This window comes from Elephas maximus, chromosome 2 (assembly GCF_024166365.1).
Source record: "Elephas maximus indicus isolate mEleMax1 chromosome 2, mEleMax1 primary haplotype, whole genome shotgun sequence".
NCBI lineage: Eukaryota > Metazoa > Chordata > Mammalia > Proboscidea > Elephantidae > Elephas > Elephas maximus.
In genome coordinates, this window is record NC_064820.1 from 181,343,804 (window position 1) to 181,361,281 (window position 17,478).

Here is a 17,478-nt window from a genome sequence, read left to right on the forward strand (position 1 = left end):
CTGTTGCTGTATATGTATGTGTGTGTGTTTAATTTATACAAATGATATTATGCTATTAAGTCCATTCCTGATTCCCCCGATACTTAAAAGATACGTATTTTTCATTATTAAAATACCTTATTTATTATTTCCTATTGCTTCCATCTTATACATTCATTATATTTTACTTGCTTATTCCTTGTGATAGAAACCTTTGATTTCTCTAGCATCTTGATGTGAGAAATAATGCTTCAGTAATGATCTTCCTATTGTCTTGGAAGAAGCACAGCCAGAATGCTCCCCAGAAGTGAGGACTTCGAGGCTTTGTCTCATGTACTTTGGGAATGTTATCAGGAGGGACCAGTCCCTAGGGAACAACATGCTTGGTAAAGTAGAGGGTCAGTGAAAAAGAGGAAAACCCTCAATGAGATGGATTGACACAGTGGCTGCAGCAAGGGGCACAAACATAGTAATGATTTTGAGGATTGCACAAGACCGGGCGATGTTTCCTTCTGTTGTAGATAGCGTCACTATGAGCTGGAACTGACTCGGCAGCACCTAACAAACTAACAACAATTATCTCCTTAAAGACAATTTCTGGGTCCTAGGATGTGCTCAGGCTTCACACTCTCACACCAGAAGTTTACAAGGTTTTCAGGAATTGATGTTACGTGATCTCTTATGTTTTGCAATTCTAATGTATATAAAATGTCATGTCATCTTCTAAGTTTGCATTTCTCTGATAACTAATGAGGTTAAACATCATCTGGTTATTAGCAGTTAGAGGCTTTCCTTTTCATACATTGCTTCCTCATAGTTTTGCCTGTTGTACTTACAGATTTGTTTTCTAGGTGATATATGGGGATTCCTTGTGTATTATTGTAATTAATTCCATGACTGACTTAAATATTACGAATATCTTACCTCAGCCTGTCAGTCATATTTTGTTTATACAATTTTTCATTGAACAGGAACCTGTCATAAAATTTAACAGTGTCAAAATTAATTTTTCCCCTATATAGTTTGCATTTTTGAAAAATTTTTAATGATGTTTTTCTCTATCCCCAAGGTCTCAAAGATCTTCTCTTACATCTTTTTTTTTTTTTCATTAGCTTTATATTTTTATCCATGACATTTAGGTCCATAGTCCACTTGAGATTTATTTTTCTGTATACAGTGTGTGATCATTAAGGTCGTGTGTCAACTTGACTGGGCCACGATTCTCAGTGGTCTGGTAGTTATGATGTAGTTTGGCAGTCTTGGCATTCCTAAATGATGTGATCATCTCCATAATGAGATTTAATGTCTTGTGATCACCTCCATGATGGGATTTGCTGTGAGTAGCCAGTCATTTGAAAGTGGGTTTCCTTGGGGGTGTTGCCTGCATCTAATATAAGTGGACTTTCTGGCAAGGCTCGTGGGCTTTTGCTCTCTCTGGATCCTGCAGCTGACTCCTGTTCATGTGACCTCCAGTACTTAGGACTTGAGCTAGCAGCTTACCTGTCATCTTGCTTCCAGATCTTGGGATTCATTAATCTTCACAACCTGTGAACCAGAACCTTGCTGTCTGACTTGCCAATCTTGGGTTCACCAGCCCTGCGGCTGTGTGAATCAGGAGAAGCCCCCAGCCTGACCCAACTTCCAGCCTCTACAACTGCGTGAGCCATTTCCTTAACACAAATCCTTTTTTTTTTGTTGTTCTCTCTATATATTTAGAAGCTCTGAGAGCATAGTGGTTAAGAGTTGGCTACTAACCAAAAAGTTGGCAGTTTGAATCTACCAGTTGCTCCTTGGAAACCCTATGGGACAGTTCTACTTTGTCCTATAGGGTCACTATGAGTGAGAATCGACTTGACGGCAATGGATTTTTACTGGTTTTGCTTCTCTACAGTATCCAACCTAAGACAGAGTATAACTAGCTGTCTTTTTCACCTTATATTGAGACAATATCCCAGCACAATTCACTCCATAATGCATCATATTCCTGCTGATTTGTGACACTTCTCTATTATATGCAAAGGCCCTCCCTCTTCCCCACTAGCCTGTCTATTCCTGTACTAATTCTTTCTTTCTTGCTTGCTTGCTTGCTTTCTCTCTCTTTTGAACCATGGCTTTATAATATAGTTAGAGTAAGTCCCTCAATTTTTTTCTAAATTGTCATAGCTACTTAATGATTCTACATTCTTCCGTAAAAATATTAGGAAGAGACTATTAAATTATATTAAATTTACTCATAAGTTTTTTTGAATTATATTAAATTAATAGAGTAGTCTGGAGGGTATTTGGTATCTTTTAACTAATTGTTCTTTCCATGAACATAGTATAACTTTTTGCTCAGTTTCTAAAATCTTCAATAGAATTGCTGTTTTTTTTTTCCTACAATGGACCTATTTTAGAGTGATTCCTGGATAGTTGTGGATAGTACTTCATTGTGACTATGACTAGCATCTTTTTTTCTCATACATCATTTACTTAATTGCAATTGGTAAAGACAAATTAGTGAATTTTTTTTTTATGTTAACATTTTACTTGCAAGTTTTCCTCAACTCTTACTGAAGTACTTTGTAGACTTCCTTGAGTTTGCTATGTAAGAGATTATGTTATCTACTAAAAGTGGCAATTTCACCTTTTTCCTTCAAAACCTTTACACTTTTAACTTCTTTTTTTTGTCTTATTGCACTGGTCAAGATTTCTAGTGATATGCTGAAGGGTAGCAAGCAGTGTTTCTGATGTTAAAGAGAATATGTTTAAAATTGTACCATTATTTATGTATATATTTTATTTCCCAAACCTCAGTATTACTGTCCAGGTCTTAAATGTTCTCAACTAATATCACTAAATGTTTTCTGTCCCCCACTTTTTGTCATTAGCTGTAGATCCCCAATTTATGTGCATTGATACTTATACCATTTTCCTGTCTTTTAACTCCTATTTCAGATTTTCTTTCTCTTTAACTCTTTGTACTGCATTCTAGGCAATTTCTTCAATTCTGTTTTTCAGCTCATTAATCCTTTCTTCAGAGGTGTCTAATTTTCTGTTTAACCCATCCCATGTATTTTTAATTTAGTTTGTTACCTTTTTCATTTCTAAAACTTATTTCTGGTTCTTTTTCTAATGTTTCCAATAATTTTTTTCCTTCATGTTTTTCATTCTATTTTATTAAGTTTCTCAAAAACATTAAGCATTTATAATTTGTATTCTAGATCATATAATTAAATTCTTTGAAGTCTTCAAATATATGCTTTCATTTACTCCTCACCATAATTATGTCAGCTTATAACACTTCTTATCCACATTTCCAGATAAGGAAACCTGAAGCTGGGCATGCAAAATAACTCACCCAAGTCTTCAGTATGGTCTCAACCTTCTTTTTCAAGCTTATTTTCCACTACCTCCTTACGTAATAACAACAGCTAACACTTATTTTGCACTTCCCTTGTGCCTGGCACCATCTTAGGAGTTTGATATGTATCATCTCATTTAATCCCTACAACAACTTCAGGGGATGTGTACAGTTATCCTTGTTTACAGATTAGGACACTGAGGCTTAGAGATCTTAAATAATTTGTTGAAATTCACACAGCTAACAAGTGGTGAAGATGAAATTTGAACCTGAACAGCTTCACTCCAGGGCTGATGTTATAAGCTATCCACTGTATATTGCTTACCTGTACCCTATTCTGAGGCCAAAGTGGATCATTTGTTGTGTTCCAAACCTACAGTAAACTTTTTTGTTTCTGTCCCATTGCATATAGTCTTTTTTCTACAATGTTCCATAATTCAAAAACCTAGCTTAAATTTCATTTCTTGCAAATTTTCCCTAATTTCTCAACTCCTAAAATCCTACACATTCACCCTTATGTCATTTTCACAGAAACTTATTACACTGATCTTCATTTGTGTCTTTTTTCCCTGGCCCAGTGATCAAATTCTGGAAGGTAGATGATGTCTTATTTCTCCTGCAGCAACTAGAATGGGGATATGAGTTAGCAGAAGTAAGTTCTGCCATTTTCTAGGTGTGTGTTCTTAAGAAAAAGGCTCAATCTTCTGTGAGTGTGTTTCTTCACCTGTAAAATAAATATTGCAACCTACTTCACAGGGCTGTAATAAAAGAGAATTAAGGTAACACAACCTGGTAAATTTAAGAATAGGAATTTATTATCTCACAGTTATGGAGGCTAGAAGTCCAAACCAGGGCATTAGCTCTAAGGAAGGGTCCCTCCTCATTGGTAGCCCTGGGAGTTCATTAGCATTCTTTGGTGTTCCTTTGTATTCTTTGGCATTCTTTGATGTCTTTCTTTTCCCAGGATGTGTCTCTGTGTCTTTCTGCTGTTTTATAGCTCAGAAGTGATTAGGTTTAGGACCCACCCTACTCTTTTATGACTTCCTTAGCATAATAAAAGAAAACCCTATTTAGAAACAGAATTACAGGTAAAGGAACCAGGATTTCAATGTATATTTTGGGGGGGCACAATTCAATTCATAACACCAGGTAAAGTCACTAGCACATAAATGATGTGTACCCAATGTTACATTTTCCCTTCCTCCTACCAGGTATGAGTACAGGCCATTAAACATATTGGGTATTGCATTAAAAAAAAAAAAAAAAAAAAAAGGTTGAAAGAATGAATGAATTCCCATTGGGTTGGTCATTGGTACACAAGCCATCAATGTGCCTTGCTATTGCTTTCTTCTTTTCATGACTTTTCCTGATATTGTTCTTCCTTCTTGATAAAAACTACTGCCTTGTGATCCATTTTTCAAGCCACTTTACTTTTTCTAGGTGATAGTGGCTCCACTGTTTCATGAGATGAACTATTCCTTGCTACTGAGTTACTTGTTTAGTGTTTCTCTCTCTGAGGACAAGCAAGTCTTAATCAATTTAAATGCAGAAAATCCTATAAATAATGAATTCTTTGTGGGAGTTTCCAGTAAGGCTTAAAGGGAATTACATTGCATATGTGGGCTTTCTTTAGGACCCCTCAAGGTTGCTGTTCTTCTTATTCATAGTACTAATTCCATTTCCATTTCTCCTCTTGTCCCTGTGAGCAAATGGTACAGAGTTTGTCATTTAAATAACTGGGGAGTTGGAAATAGAATTCCTCATTGCTGTGATCACTTTCAACTTAGATGAAGAGTGAAAACCTCTTTGATTTGTGAGTACCACATAGAACCACCATGATCACCGTGTCAAAATCAGTTCTGTCCCACCTGAATATGGGATTCTGTCTTCCCAATCCGTATCACTGTCTGACTGCCTTCTATGCATGATTCAGAGAAATTCTTTTGGAGCTGTCAACTTTTATTCATTTATTTATTTTGTGTTGTAAAGTTGTGTGTAGCACAACATTTGCCAATTCAACCTTTTTCAAGTGTACAATTCAATGGTATCAATGACGTTAATTATTTTGTGCAACCATTACCAATAATCTTTGCCAAATTTTCCATCATCATAAACAGAAACTCATTGCTTAAAGTAAAATAAACTTGGGGCCCTACCTGATATTCTTCTCAGACATACTTCCATCCCCAATTTTCATTTAAAAGATGAGAAACCTTTTTTCAATGTTCACACCTGGGCTTCAGAATAAAGAGAATTTTGAAAAGGTCAGTGCAGTATGTAGTCTCTAAAAATGTAGTTTTATATACATGTTAGTTTTCTGATACTCTGCTTATTTGACTCTGTTTTAATAACAAGAACAGCTGTTATTAATACATTGGAAAAAGAACACAAATCCTTTTGAATACTTTGGAATAAATACACAATGCAGACTGTCTTTGTGAATGTAATCAAGTGAAGCAATCTTTTATACAAAGCAAAATAGAGCTGTTGCTGTAATTAATGCGAACATACCAAACAAAACAAGGCTAATTACTTGAGGGAAAAAAAAGCAGAATGAATTTTGTGAGAAATAGGCCATCTTCCTCACTAGGCAGGTTTCTTTTTTTTTTTTTATTTTTTTGGTGTTCCCCCAACTCTGGAGAATAGGAATGTTGATGACATTAACACAGCTTATTAATGATCATTGTAACTAACTCCATCCACCTAATTAAATCATCAGCTACAACTGGTAACAGGGGAACATCATTTAAATGGAACTGCTCTGACAAACTAGATGGCATCACACTCCTAAATATTTAATACTCCCTGTGGCTGGATTAATGAGAATGTTAAGCCAGGTCTTTCAAAGGTGACTGACAGACATTTTCTAAATCTTAAAAAAATAAGACAAATTAGTTATACATAAATTTCAGCTTAAAGTATTCTGTCATTGTGTATAATGTAGACTGAGAAATTATAATTAAAACTTTTTTTTTTTTAAAAATTCAATTGATATGATAGTTGAGACTTTGAAGGAGAATTTATTTTAAGTATTTTATGAAGACCAGGGGGTACAGTAAAAATACGCATTTAATTGAGTTAAAACAGTTCAAAAGCTAGATAGAAACATCAACATTTTATCACTCAGGAAGTCTGTTTACTGAGCGCTTAGTATGTAAAAACATTGCAGTAGATCATGGGGATTTAGTTAAGAGGGGCATGAAGCCTGCCATATTCTAGTAGGGAACAGAGGTATTAAATACATAATTACCTGCGTAATGAGTACTACAGGAGTTCCTGGGCTGTGCAAATGATTAAGTACTGGGCTACTAATTAGAAGTTAGGTGGTTCTCACTCACCCAGCAGTGCCATGAAAGGCCCGGCAATCTGTTTCTGTAAAGATTTGTGTTGTCGTTGTTAGGTGCCTTGGAGTTGGTTCTGATTCATAGCAACCCTATGTACAACAGAACAAAACACTGCCCAGTCCTGCACCATCCTCACAGTCTTGTAATGATTACAGCCAAGAAAACCCTATGGAGAACAATCCTATTGCGCAACACATGAGGTCGCCATGAGTCCGAATTGACTTGATGGCAACTGTTTTCATTTTGGTTAATGAGTGCTACAAAGAAATAAAGGAACTGAAAAAAAATCTTTTTTCTGAGACTTTTATTCTTTCTAGTTCCTATGGGGAAAAAGCCATTTAAAAATTATGCTCCTTTCCCTTTACCCCACTTCCTGCTTTTCTAACCGGCTCCTATTTCCTAAGTAGTTGGGTACAAACTTAGCATCTTTTTTTTCCTGTTTTTATATCTTTAGACAAGGTTGGCTTATGTTTCTTCTATGGACTTGTGATATATACCTACAGGCACTTAAGAAAAGATCACACAGATCTACAGTAACTTTCCTTATTTCTTATTAGGATCAATTCCATAGTTTCTGAAAGCCTGGAAACTGCCACTTCAAATGGCCCCTGCACCTTATTTTTTGGTTACTTCCACTGTTTCTCTAGTTGTAATCTAGAGCAAAAGAGCTGGTTAGGGCAGCTGTTAGACTCTAGGCATGAGAAAAAGCCTGGTTGGCATCCTAAGAGGAACTGAGGCTGGACTGGGAAGTTAATATTTCCCAATACTAGTTGTTATTGTTGTTAGTTGACATCAAGTCCACTACACTCATGATGATCCCTTGTACAATGAAATGAAGTATTCATTATTGTCATCTTCACAGTACTTGGTACGCTTGAGCCTATTTTTATGGCCACTGTGTATTTTGAGTGCCTTTCAACCTAGGAGGCTCATCTTCCAGCACTACATCAAACAATATTCTGCCGTGATTCGTATAATTTTCACTGCTTAATTTTTGGAAGTAGATCTCCAGGCTTTTCTCCTCAGTCTGGAGGCTCTGTTGGAACCTGTTCACCATGGATGGCCCTGCTGGTATTTGAAATACTGGTGTGATAGCTTCCAGCTTCGTAGCAACACACAAGCAGCACACACAGTATGACTAACTGATAGGCAGGTGGTGACCTCACATGGAAGCCTCTTCTTAACTCTCGTAGGGAAAATTTCCTACTTTCTGTCTGTATTATGAATCGGGAATCCTTTTTCTGCCCATTCCTACCAAGGTCAAAGGAAAATTGGATATTCTATTATGGTTTTTCGTGATGACTTTTGGGTACGTGTGGCTAAGCATTTGAACTAGACCTTGAACTAGATTACTTCAGACAGAGAAGAAAGAAAGTGCCAGCTGTGTGAAAAGAAGGGGGAGTTTTTAGACAGAACATTATGTCCAAATCCTCAGGAAATGAGAGAGATCCAAAATGACTAGAAAGCAGAAAAAGTGTTTTGAGATGATCCTGGGGAAGTAGGCAGGATAAACCTTATTTTTTCCTTTGGACAGATAAAGGGATAATAGTTTTGTAGTTGTCAAAAATATCCCTACCAGTGTTGATAGTGTTGATGTAATGGTGCAAGACCAGGTAGTGTTTCATTCTGTTGTACATAGGGTCGCCATGATTTGGAACTGACTTGAGGGCACCTAACAACAACAGTGCTTTTTTTTTTTTTTTTTTTTTAAGTAAACTATTTTATTTTGGAATACTTTTAGATTTACAGGAAAGTGGCAAAGATAGTACAGCAAGTTCTACCCTGTACTCATTTTCCTCTGTTATTAAAATCTTACATTACTATGGTATATTTGTCACAATTAATGAACCAATATTGGTACATGTTTAACTAAATCCAAACTTTATTCAGATTTTCTTAGTTTTTACTTTTGGTTCCAGGATTCCATTCAAGATACCACATTACATTTAGTCATCACATCTCCTTAGTCTTCTCTTGGCTGTGACAGTTTCTTTGACTTTCCTTATTTTTTTGATCACTCTGACAGTTTTGAGGAGTAGTGATCAGGTAGGTATTTTGTAGAATGCCCTTCAACTGGTATTTGTCTGATATTTTTCTCCTGATTACACTGGGATTATGATTTTTTGGGGGAGGAATAACCCAGAGGTCAAGTGCCATTGTCATCATATCACATCAAGGGTACATACTATCAACATGACTTATCATGTTGATGTTAACTTTGATCACATGTCTGAGGTAGTGTTTGTCAGGTTTCTCCCCTGTGAAGTTACTGTTTTCTCCCTTTCCATACTGTACTCTTTGGAAGAAAGTCATTATGCACAGTCCACATTTAAGGAATGGGGAATTATGCTTCACTTCCTTGAGAGTGGAGTATCTACAGAAATTACTTGGGATTCTTCCGCATGGAAGATTTGTCTCTTCTACCTCATTTATTCAGGAGTTCATTTATATTAGCATGGACTCATGGATAGTTATTTTATAGCTTGGCTTAAAATCCAATACTACTTTATTTTCTTGCTCAGATTTTTCCACCTGGCCATTATGAGGTCTTTCAGTTGACTCCTATTTCCTTTTGACATACTTTCATCATTTTTTTTTTTTCATTTTGTTTTTGGTTTAGCACTTCATTACCCTTATGGATTGAATTGTGTCACCCAAAAATGTGGGTCAACTTGGCTAGTCCGTGATTCCCAGTGTTGTGTGATTGTTCACTATTTTGTCATCTATGTGTTGTAAATCCTACCTCTGTGATGTTAATGAGGTGGAATTAGTAGCAGTTGAGTTAATAAGGGAGGACTGGGAAATATATAAGATTAGGTTGTGTTTTAAGTCAATCTCTTTGAGATACAAAAGGAAGAAGTGAGCAAAGAGACATGGGGGCCTCATACCACCAAGAAACAAGAGCCTGGACAATAGTGTGTCCTTTGGACTCAGGGTTCCTGAGAGGAGAAGCTCCTAGACCAAGGGAAGATTTATGACAAGGACCTTCTTCAAGAGCCAACAGAGAGAGAAAGACTTGCCTGGAGCTGGCACCCTGAATTCAGACTTCTAGCCTACTAGACTGTGAGAGAATAAATTTCTCTTTGTTAAAACTATCTACTTGTGGTATTTCTGTTATAGCAGGACTAGATGACTAAGGGAAACCCTGGTGGTGTAGTTGTTAAAAGCTACTGCTGCTAACCAAAAGGTCAGCAGTTGGAATCACCAGATGCTCCTTGGACCCTATAGGGCAGTTCTCTGACCTATAGGGTCACTATGAGTCAGAATGAACTTGATGGCAATGGGTTCGTTTTTTTTTGTTTGTTTGTTCAGATGACTAAGATGCTTGCCTTCTGGCACTATAAGATATTCCAGGTTTGTCTTGTATATTCCCTGCCCCGGTTCTAGAATCAGTTATTTCTCCAAGAAGCCTGGGTTCCTTTTGTTGGAGAATGGTATTAGAAAATAATATCTGTGCTTTAGATATACTTGTTGCTTCTAGACCCTCACAGCTGATAAAGTAAAGGAATGTATTTGTTGAATTACATATGTATAGGGTTGCTATGCGTTGGAACCGACTCTACAGCAACGGGTTACAGGTTAACCTATGTATAGATATTTCTATAAATATTTCTATGTGTATCCATCTGTATCTATATTAAGCTCACAATAAATTAATCCTCATATCTCTAATACGTTCCTACATGGGTCATTCTAGCCTCTCCTGCTTGTCTGTAATCTCCCGCTCCAACAGTGAGAAACCTGGCTCCCATCACTTGCCATCCATTTACTTAATTATTCAATTCCAGTGTACATGTATAGTGATCTCAGAATCATACTTGCTGTTCCCCCATCTTGTGTTCTCATGCTGAAGGCATGCATTTGATGTTGGTTTGAATTGAATCTCCAAGTGCCTCTTTCCTCCTATCCATTCATCCTTTCATTCATTGATCTATTTATCCAGTCAATACATACTTATAGGGCTAAGCAGGACACAATTGATTCTTAGAGACTATGTTACAAATGGTAGATTTGGGTAGATAACATTGTACTATTTATTATAATTGATTCTTAACTGAATTCTATTAACCCATTTGCCAGATTAAGCAGTGCCTTCCATTCCCCTTTTGAAATGTATTGTTTGCTGCTTTTAGCATCCTGAAGACTTCAGCAAGCTTCCTATTCTCTAGTACACTCATGGATATCTGCTGATACTAATAGAGTTTTGTACAAAAGAAGAGACAATTAGTTGTACTTGTTCCTAAACTTGTTTGGCGTTGTTAATTTTATTCTAGTTATATGATTTAATTAAATATTACATAAGCTAATGCAATTAGAGAGTAAAATTAAAAATTACTTTGAATACTTTGGAAACTCTCAAAGGACACTAAGGAAATGGGTGTTGAATTTGGGTGGGCAGGACGATTGTAAACTATTGGGAAAATTTATTAAAAATCTAGAAGAGTTCTCACACAACTTTAATGAAAGAAACGTTGGGAAAATAAGGTGATATACTATAAGAGTCATTTATAAAGGAACGACAATGTGCAACTTCAATTGGTGGTAGACACAACGTTTAAGAAAAAGGCCTTGGCCCATCATGTAAGATTCACAATTAATGTATATTTATAAGTTAACATACTGATCCTCTACTTTAACTGACCTTTTGTGATTTATTTACCGACGATTTATCCCAATTACTTTGGAGAAGAGGGTTCCTACTCTAGTTCTATTCTTGAGGTATACTGAGTTTAACAGACAGTTGTGGCTTAGTCTGAGGAACTAAAAACCAGTTGCCTTGGAGTCAGTTCCAACTTATGGCAACCCCATGTGTGTCACAATAGAACTGGACTCCACAGGGTTTTCAATGGCTTAGTTTTTGAAATTAGATCTCTAAGCCTTTCTTTCAAGTCTGAGAAACTAGTCACCTTTGAAAATTTGTGTCCAGGACATCTAAGTCAATTGGCATAATAAAGTCTATTAAGAATACATTCTGCATCCCATTTTAGAGTGTTGTCTGGGGTCTTAAACGCTAGCAAGCAGCCATCTACAATGCCTCAACCTACTGGGAACAAGGAAGAATGAAGAACACCAAAGACATGAGGTAATTATGAGCCCAGGAGACAGAAAGGACCACATAAACCAGAGACTACATAAGCCTGAGACCAGAAGAACTGGATTTTGCCTGGCTACAACTGATTTTTTTTTTTTTTTTCTTTACAACTGTTTACTGCCTTGACAGGGAACAAAACAGAGATCCCCTCAGGGAGCAGGAGAGTAGTGGAATGAAGACCTCAAATTCTCATAAAAAGACCAGACTTAATGGTCAGACTGAGACTAGAAGGACCTCGGAGGTCATGGTCCCCGGGCCTTCTGTTAGCCCAAGACAGAAACCATTCCCAAAGCCAACTCTTCAGACAGGGATTGGACTGGACTGTGGGATGGAAAATGATACTGGTGAAGAACGAGCTTCTTGAATCAAGTACACACATGAGACTATGTTGGCAGCTCCTGTCTGGAGGGAAAATGAGAGGCCAGAGGGGGCCAGAAGCTGGCCGAATGGACATGAGGAGAGAAAGTGGAGGGAAGGCGCGTGCTGTCTCATTAGGGGTAGAGCAATTAGGAGTGCATAGCAAGGTGTATATAAATTTTTGTGTGAGAGACTGACATGATTTGTAAATTTTCTCTTAAGCACAATAAAAATTAATTAAAAAAATTTGTGTCCAGGATTCTAAACGACAGTGGTAAAAATTTGAGTGAGCACCTTTAGAGCTTGTGCTGGATGTCTTGTATCTGCCCTTTCAAGTTCACTCTCCACCTTTCTTCCCTGTTTCGTGCTCCAGGAAGCTGAGCCATAGGCATTATATTAGTGATGATCCCTTGCCTTCAGGTTTTCAGTTGGATTAGGATAATGTGGTGTCTCTGTTGGAGACTAGAGAGATGGAAGAAGACTGAGGCCTGAGGAGTTGTCTTCTGGTTTCTTCTCTGTAAGGTCACTTTCAGCTAGCTAGCTACCTCAAATAAAAGTCTCAAATTTTCATCAAGAAGGATTCCTCTGCACCAAACTTGTTCCTTCAGGGTTCTGATACATGCTCCCTCTGTTCATCTCTTTGTCCTAAGGGTGGTGTATTAGTTTCCTAAACCTGCATTAACAAATTACCCTAAATTAGGTGGCTTAAAACAACAGAAATTTATCCCTGCCGTTCTGGAGGCTAGATCTCTGAAATCCAGGTGTAGGCAGGGCCATGATTCTTCCAAAGACTCTAGGGAAGAATCCTTTTTTGTCTCTTCTAGCTTCTGGTGTTTGCTGCATTCCTTGGTTTGTGGCCGTTATAACTCCAATCTCTGCTTCTATCTTCACGTGACTGTTTTCCTTCTGTATCTGTGTCTAAATTTCCCTCTTCTTATAGGGACACCAGTCATATTGGATTGTTATTGTTGTCAGGTGCCCTCAAGTCAGTTCCAACTCATAAAGACCCTATGTACTGCAGAAAGAAACACCACCCCATCCTGTGCCATCCTCACAATCATTGCTATGTTTGAGCCCATTGTTGTAACCACTGTGTCAATCCATCTCATTGAGGGTCTTCCTCTCTTTTGCTGACCCTCTATTTTACCAAGCATAGTGTTCTTCTCCAGGACTGGTTTCTCCTGATAACATGTCCAAAGTACATGAGACAAAGTCTTGCCCTCCTTGCTTCTAGGGAGCATTCTGACTGTACTTCTTTCAAGATAGATTTGTTCCTTCTTCTGGCAGTCCATGGTATATGCAATATTCTTTGCCAACACCACAATTCAAAGGCATCAGTTCTTCTTTGGTCTTCCTTACTTATTGCCCAGCTTTCACATATGCATATAAGGGCACTGAAAATTCCATGGGTTGGGTCAGCCCCACCTTATTCTTTGCTTTTTAACCCTTTAAAGAAATCTCTTGCAGCAGATTTGCTCACTGCAATGCTTCATTTGATTTCTTGACTGCTGCTTCCACAGTTTTTGATTGTATATCCAAGTAAAATGAAATCCTTGACAACTTCAATATTTTCTGCATTTATCATGATGTCGCTTAATGGCCCAGTTGTGAGGATTTTGTTTCCTTTATGAGAGTAATCCATACTGAAGGCTGTGGTTCTCTTCACTTTCAGCAAGCAAGGTTGTGTCATCTGCATATTACAGGTTGTTAATGAGTAGCCCTCCAATCCTGATGCTCTGTTATTCCTCATATGGTCTAGCTTCTTGGATATTTGCTCAGCATACAGATTGAATAAGTATGGTGAAAGGATACAACCCTGAAGCACAGCTTTCCTGACTTTAAACCATGTGGTATCCTCTTGTCCTGCTCGAGGGACTTCCTGTTGGTGTAAGTACAGGTTCCTCATGAACACAAGTGTTCTGGAATTCCCATTCTTCACAATGTTATCTATAATTTGTTATGATCCACACAGTCGAATGCCTTTGCATAGTCAATAAAACACAGGCAAACATCTTTCTGGCATTCTCTGCTTTCAGCCAAGATCCATCTGACATCAGCAATGCTATCCCTTCTTCCAGGTCCTCTTCCGAATCCAGCTTGAATTTCTGGCAGTTCCCTGTCAATTTACTGTTATAACCACTTCTGAATGATCTTCAGCAAAATTTTGCTTGTGTGTGATATTAATGATATTGTTCAATAATTTCTGCATTCTGTCAGATCTCCTTTGGAATGGGTACAAATATGGATCTCTTCTAATTGTTTGGCCAGATAACTGTCTTCCAAATTTCTTGGCATGGATGGAGTGAATACTTCCAGCGCTGCATCCATTTGTTGAAACATCTCAATTGGTATTCCTCATTTTTCGCCAATGCCTTCAGTGCAGCTCGGACCTCTTCCTTCCGTACCATTGGCTCTTGATCATATGCTAGCTCCTGAAATGTTTGAATGTAGACTAGTTCTCTTTGATACAGTGACTGTGTATTCCTTCTGTCTTCTTTTGATATTTCTTGCATCATTTAATATTTTCCCTGTAGAATCCTTCAATATTGCAACTCAAGGTTTGAATTTTTTCTTCAGTTCTTTCAGCTCGAGAAATGCCAGACCTTTTGGTTTTCTATCACCAGGTTTTTGCACATTTCATGATAATACTTTGTCTTCTCGAGCTTTGAAATCCTCTGTTCAGCTCTTTTACTTTATCGTGTCTTCATTTGCTTTAGCTACTCTAGGTTCAAGAGCCAGTTTCAGAATCTCTTCTGACATCAATTTTGGTATTTTCTTTCTTTCTCATCTTTTTAGTGACCTCTTGCTTTCTTCATGTATGATGTCCTTGATGTTGTTCCACAACTCATCTGGTCTTCAGTCTTTAGTGTTTAACGTGTCAAATCTGTTTTTGAGATGGCCTCTGAATTCAGGTGGAATATACTCAAGGATGTACTTTGGCTCTTGTAGACTTGTTCTAATTTTCTTCAAGTTCAGCTTGAATTTGTGTATGAGCAATCGATGGTCTGTTCCACAGTCGGCCCCTGGCCTTGTTCTGACTGATGATATTGAGCTCATTGTCTCTTTCCACAGATGTAGTCCATCTGATTCCTGTGTATTCCATCTGGCAAGGTCCACATGCATAGTCATATTGGATTAGGGTCCACACTAATCCAGTATGACCTCATTTTAACTTGTTTACATCTGTAAAGACTCTATTTCCAAATATGGTCACAGGTTACAAGTTCCAGGTTTGAGGATTTAGGACTTAAACATATCTTTTTAGGGGACTTAATTCTACCCACTACAGGTAGAACAGCTTCCCTGCTTTTAGCTCTGGGTTATGGTACTACACCTTTTATTTCTCTACACTTATAGTTCTGGGGCCCTGTTGGCACAGTGGGTAAGAGCTCAGTGGCTAACCAAAAGGTCAGCAGTTTGAATCCACCAGCTGCTCCTTGGAAACTCATTGGGGCAATTCTACTCTGTCCTGTAGGGTTGCTATTGGTTGGAATCGACTTGACGGCAATTGGTATACTTCTGTAAATGACTCCTTTATAAATACATCCTGTTTAAGTTATTTGGAACCCATAGTTCAGAATATGCATATACTATACTATTCCTAAACTATCGTCTAAGGGGAAGGGAGCTAGATATGAAGAAGGGTTGCAAGAACTAGAGTCTTTGTCCAATTATGCCATTACTTACTGGGTGACCTCAAATCACTTACCTTTACTCAGTTTCTTCCTATATGAATATGCTTGCCTACCAATGATTTGAGAGAAAATGTTCTTGTACATTTGAAAGAGAATATGCAAGTATCCCTATCCTAATTCTTTATTCAGTTAGAGAAATTAAAATGAAATAGCATTTGTTAGCACATACCAGGCATTATAAAAGGCATCCTCGCTTAAACCTTACAACAACCCCATGATATGTGGTATTATTCCCACTTCACCAATGATGAAATTGAGGCTGAAAGCTGTTAGGCTAGTTACACAGCTAGACTGTCATTTTCCTCGTTAGGCTGATTGATGACACTCTCTGCAATACTCAGCACAATATTTAGCAGAGGTAGAATGGGGGAAGTAGAGGAAGGGAGACAGGATTTAAACCCATGTCTGAGTGACTCCAAGACACTTTCTTCCCACTCTAGTGTAGTTAACAAAACACTAATTATCATTCCTAATATTAAGTAAAAGCCCAAATCAAATCAGTTGGCATTGAGTTGATTATGACTCATGACGACTCCATGTGTTACAGAGTAGGGTTTTCTTGGCTGTAATCTTAATGGAAGCATTTCTCCAGGCCTTTCTTCTGTGGTACCACTGGGTGGATTCAAACTGGCAACCTTCTGAGGTTAGTAGGAAATCTGCTCCCATAAAGACTACAGCCTAAAATACCCTGTGTGGCGGTCTATTCTGATGCATGGGTTACTATGAGTGGGAAATCAACTTGACAGCACCTAACAGTATTTGTACATAAACCTAGGATCCAAAATCTTTTTCTAGTTTCTTGTGGACTAAATTATGATCTCTTCTTGTGTATTTGCTATTATAACTGTATAAATTTGATTTAATCTATCAGGAAAACATCTATTGATGAATGGGAGGATGCAAGTCTGTATAGATAGGAATATCTTCACTATGCCAGACCATAATCTTCCCAGGCTGGAACGCTGTTGCCAATAAAGCTTAAGAAACGGCTGGACCTACTTAGCTTTCTTGACTGATATCAACCTTAAATAACAGGCACATCCCAATTTTCCTTCTAGATTTACTGACCTATTTTTCTTAAATAGGTTTATCTTTTTTTTTTTTGGTTGGGAGAGGAGGTAATTACTTTCCTAAGAAGTAATAGTTTTGTCATATAGTTAACACATTTACATTTCAAAAGTTTTTTGCATTAGCATTTTGGAATTTTAATGAATCTATTACTGTATACATGTAATGGATTTTTATTAATTTTGACAATATCCTTTTAAGCCTTCCAAAGCAAATTGAGTTTTTCAGACTGTTATCACAGGGCATTTACTTCTGTTGGCATGGTCACAATATGGAGAAGTAAGATGAGGATTAGATTGCTTTCTGCTATGACACTTGAAATGGGTGATTTCTAGGGTTGGGCTTATTGCTTATATAAACACATGGAGTTGTCATCACACGGAAGTGTGTCATTTTCCTTTACAGCATGAATGTGTGTGTATATATATATGTATATATGCACACACAAGTATACATGTAATTATGTATATGTATGTGTGTGTGCATGCACACATTTTTGCATGTGTGTATTTCATCCTGTTATTTTTAAGTTAGTTGCTAAAAAGTGTTTCATCTCTCTTTTGAAGATACTGCAGCCAAGTTAAGTGTAGTTAAGTATAG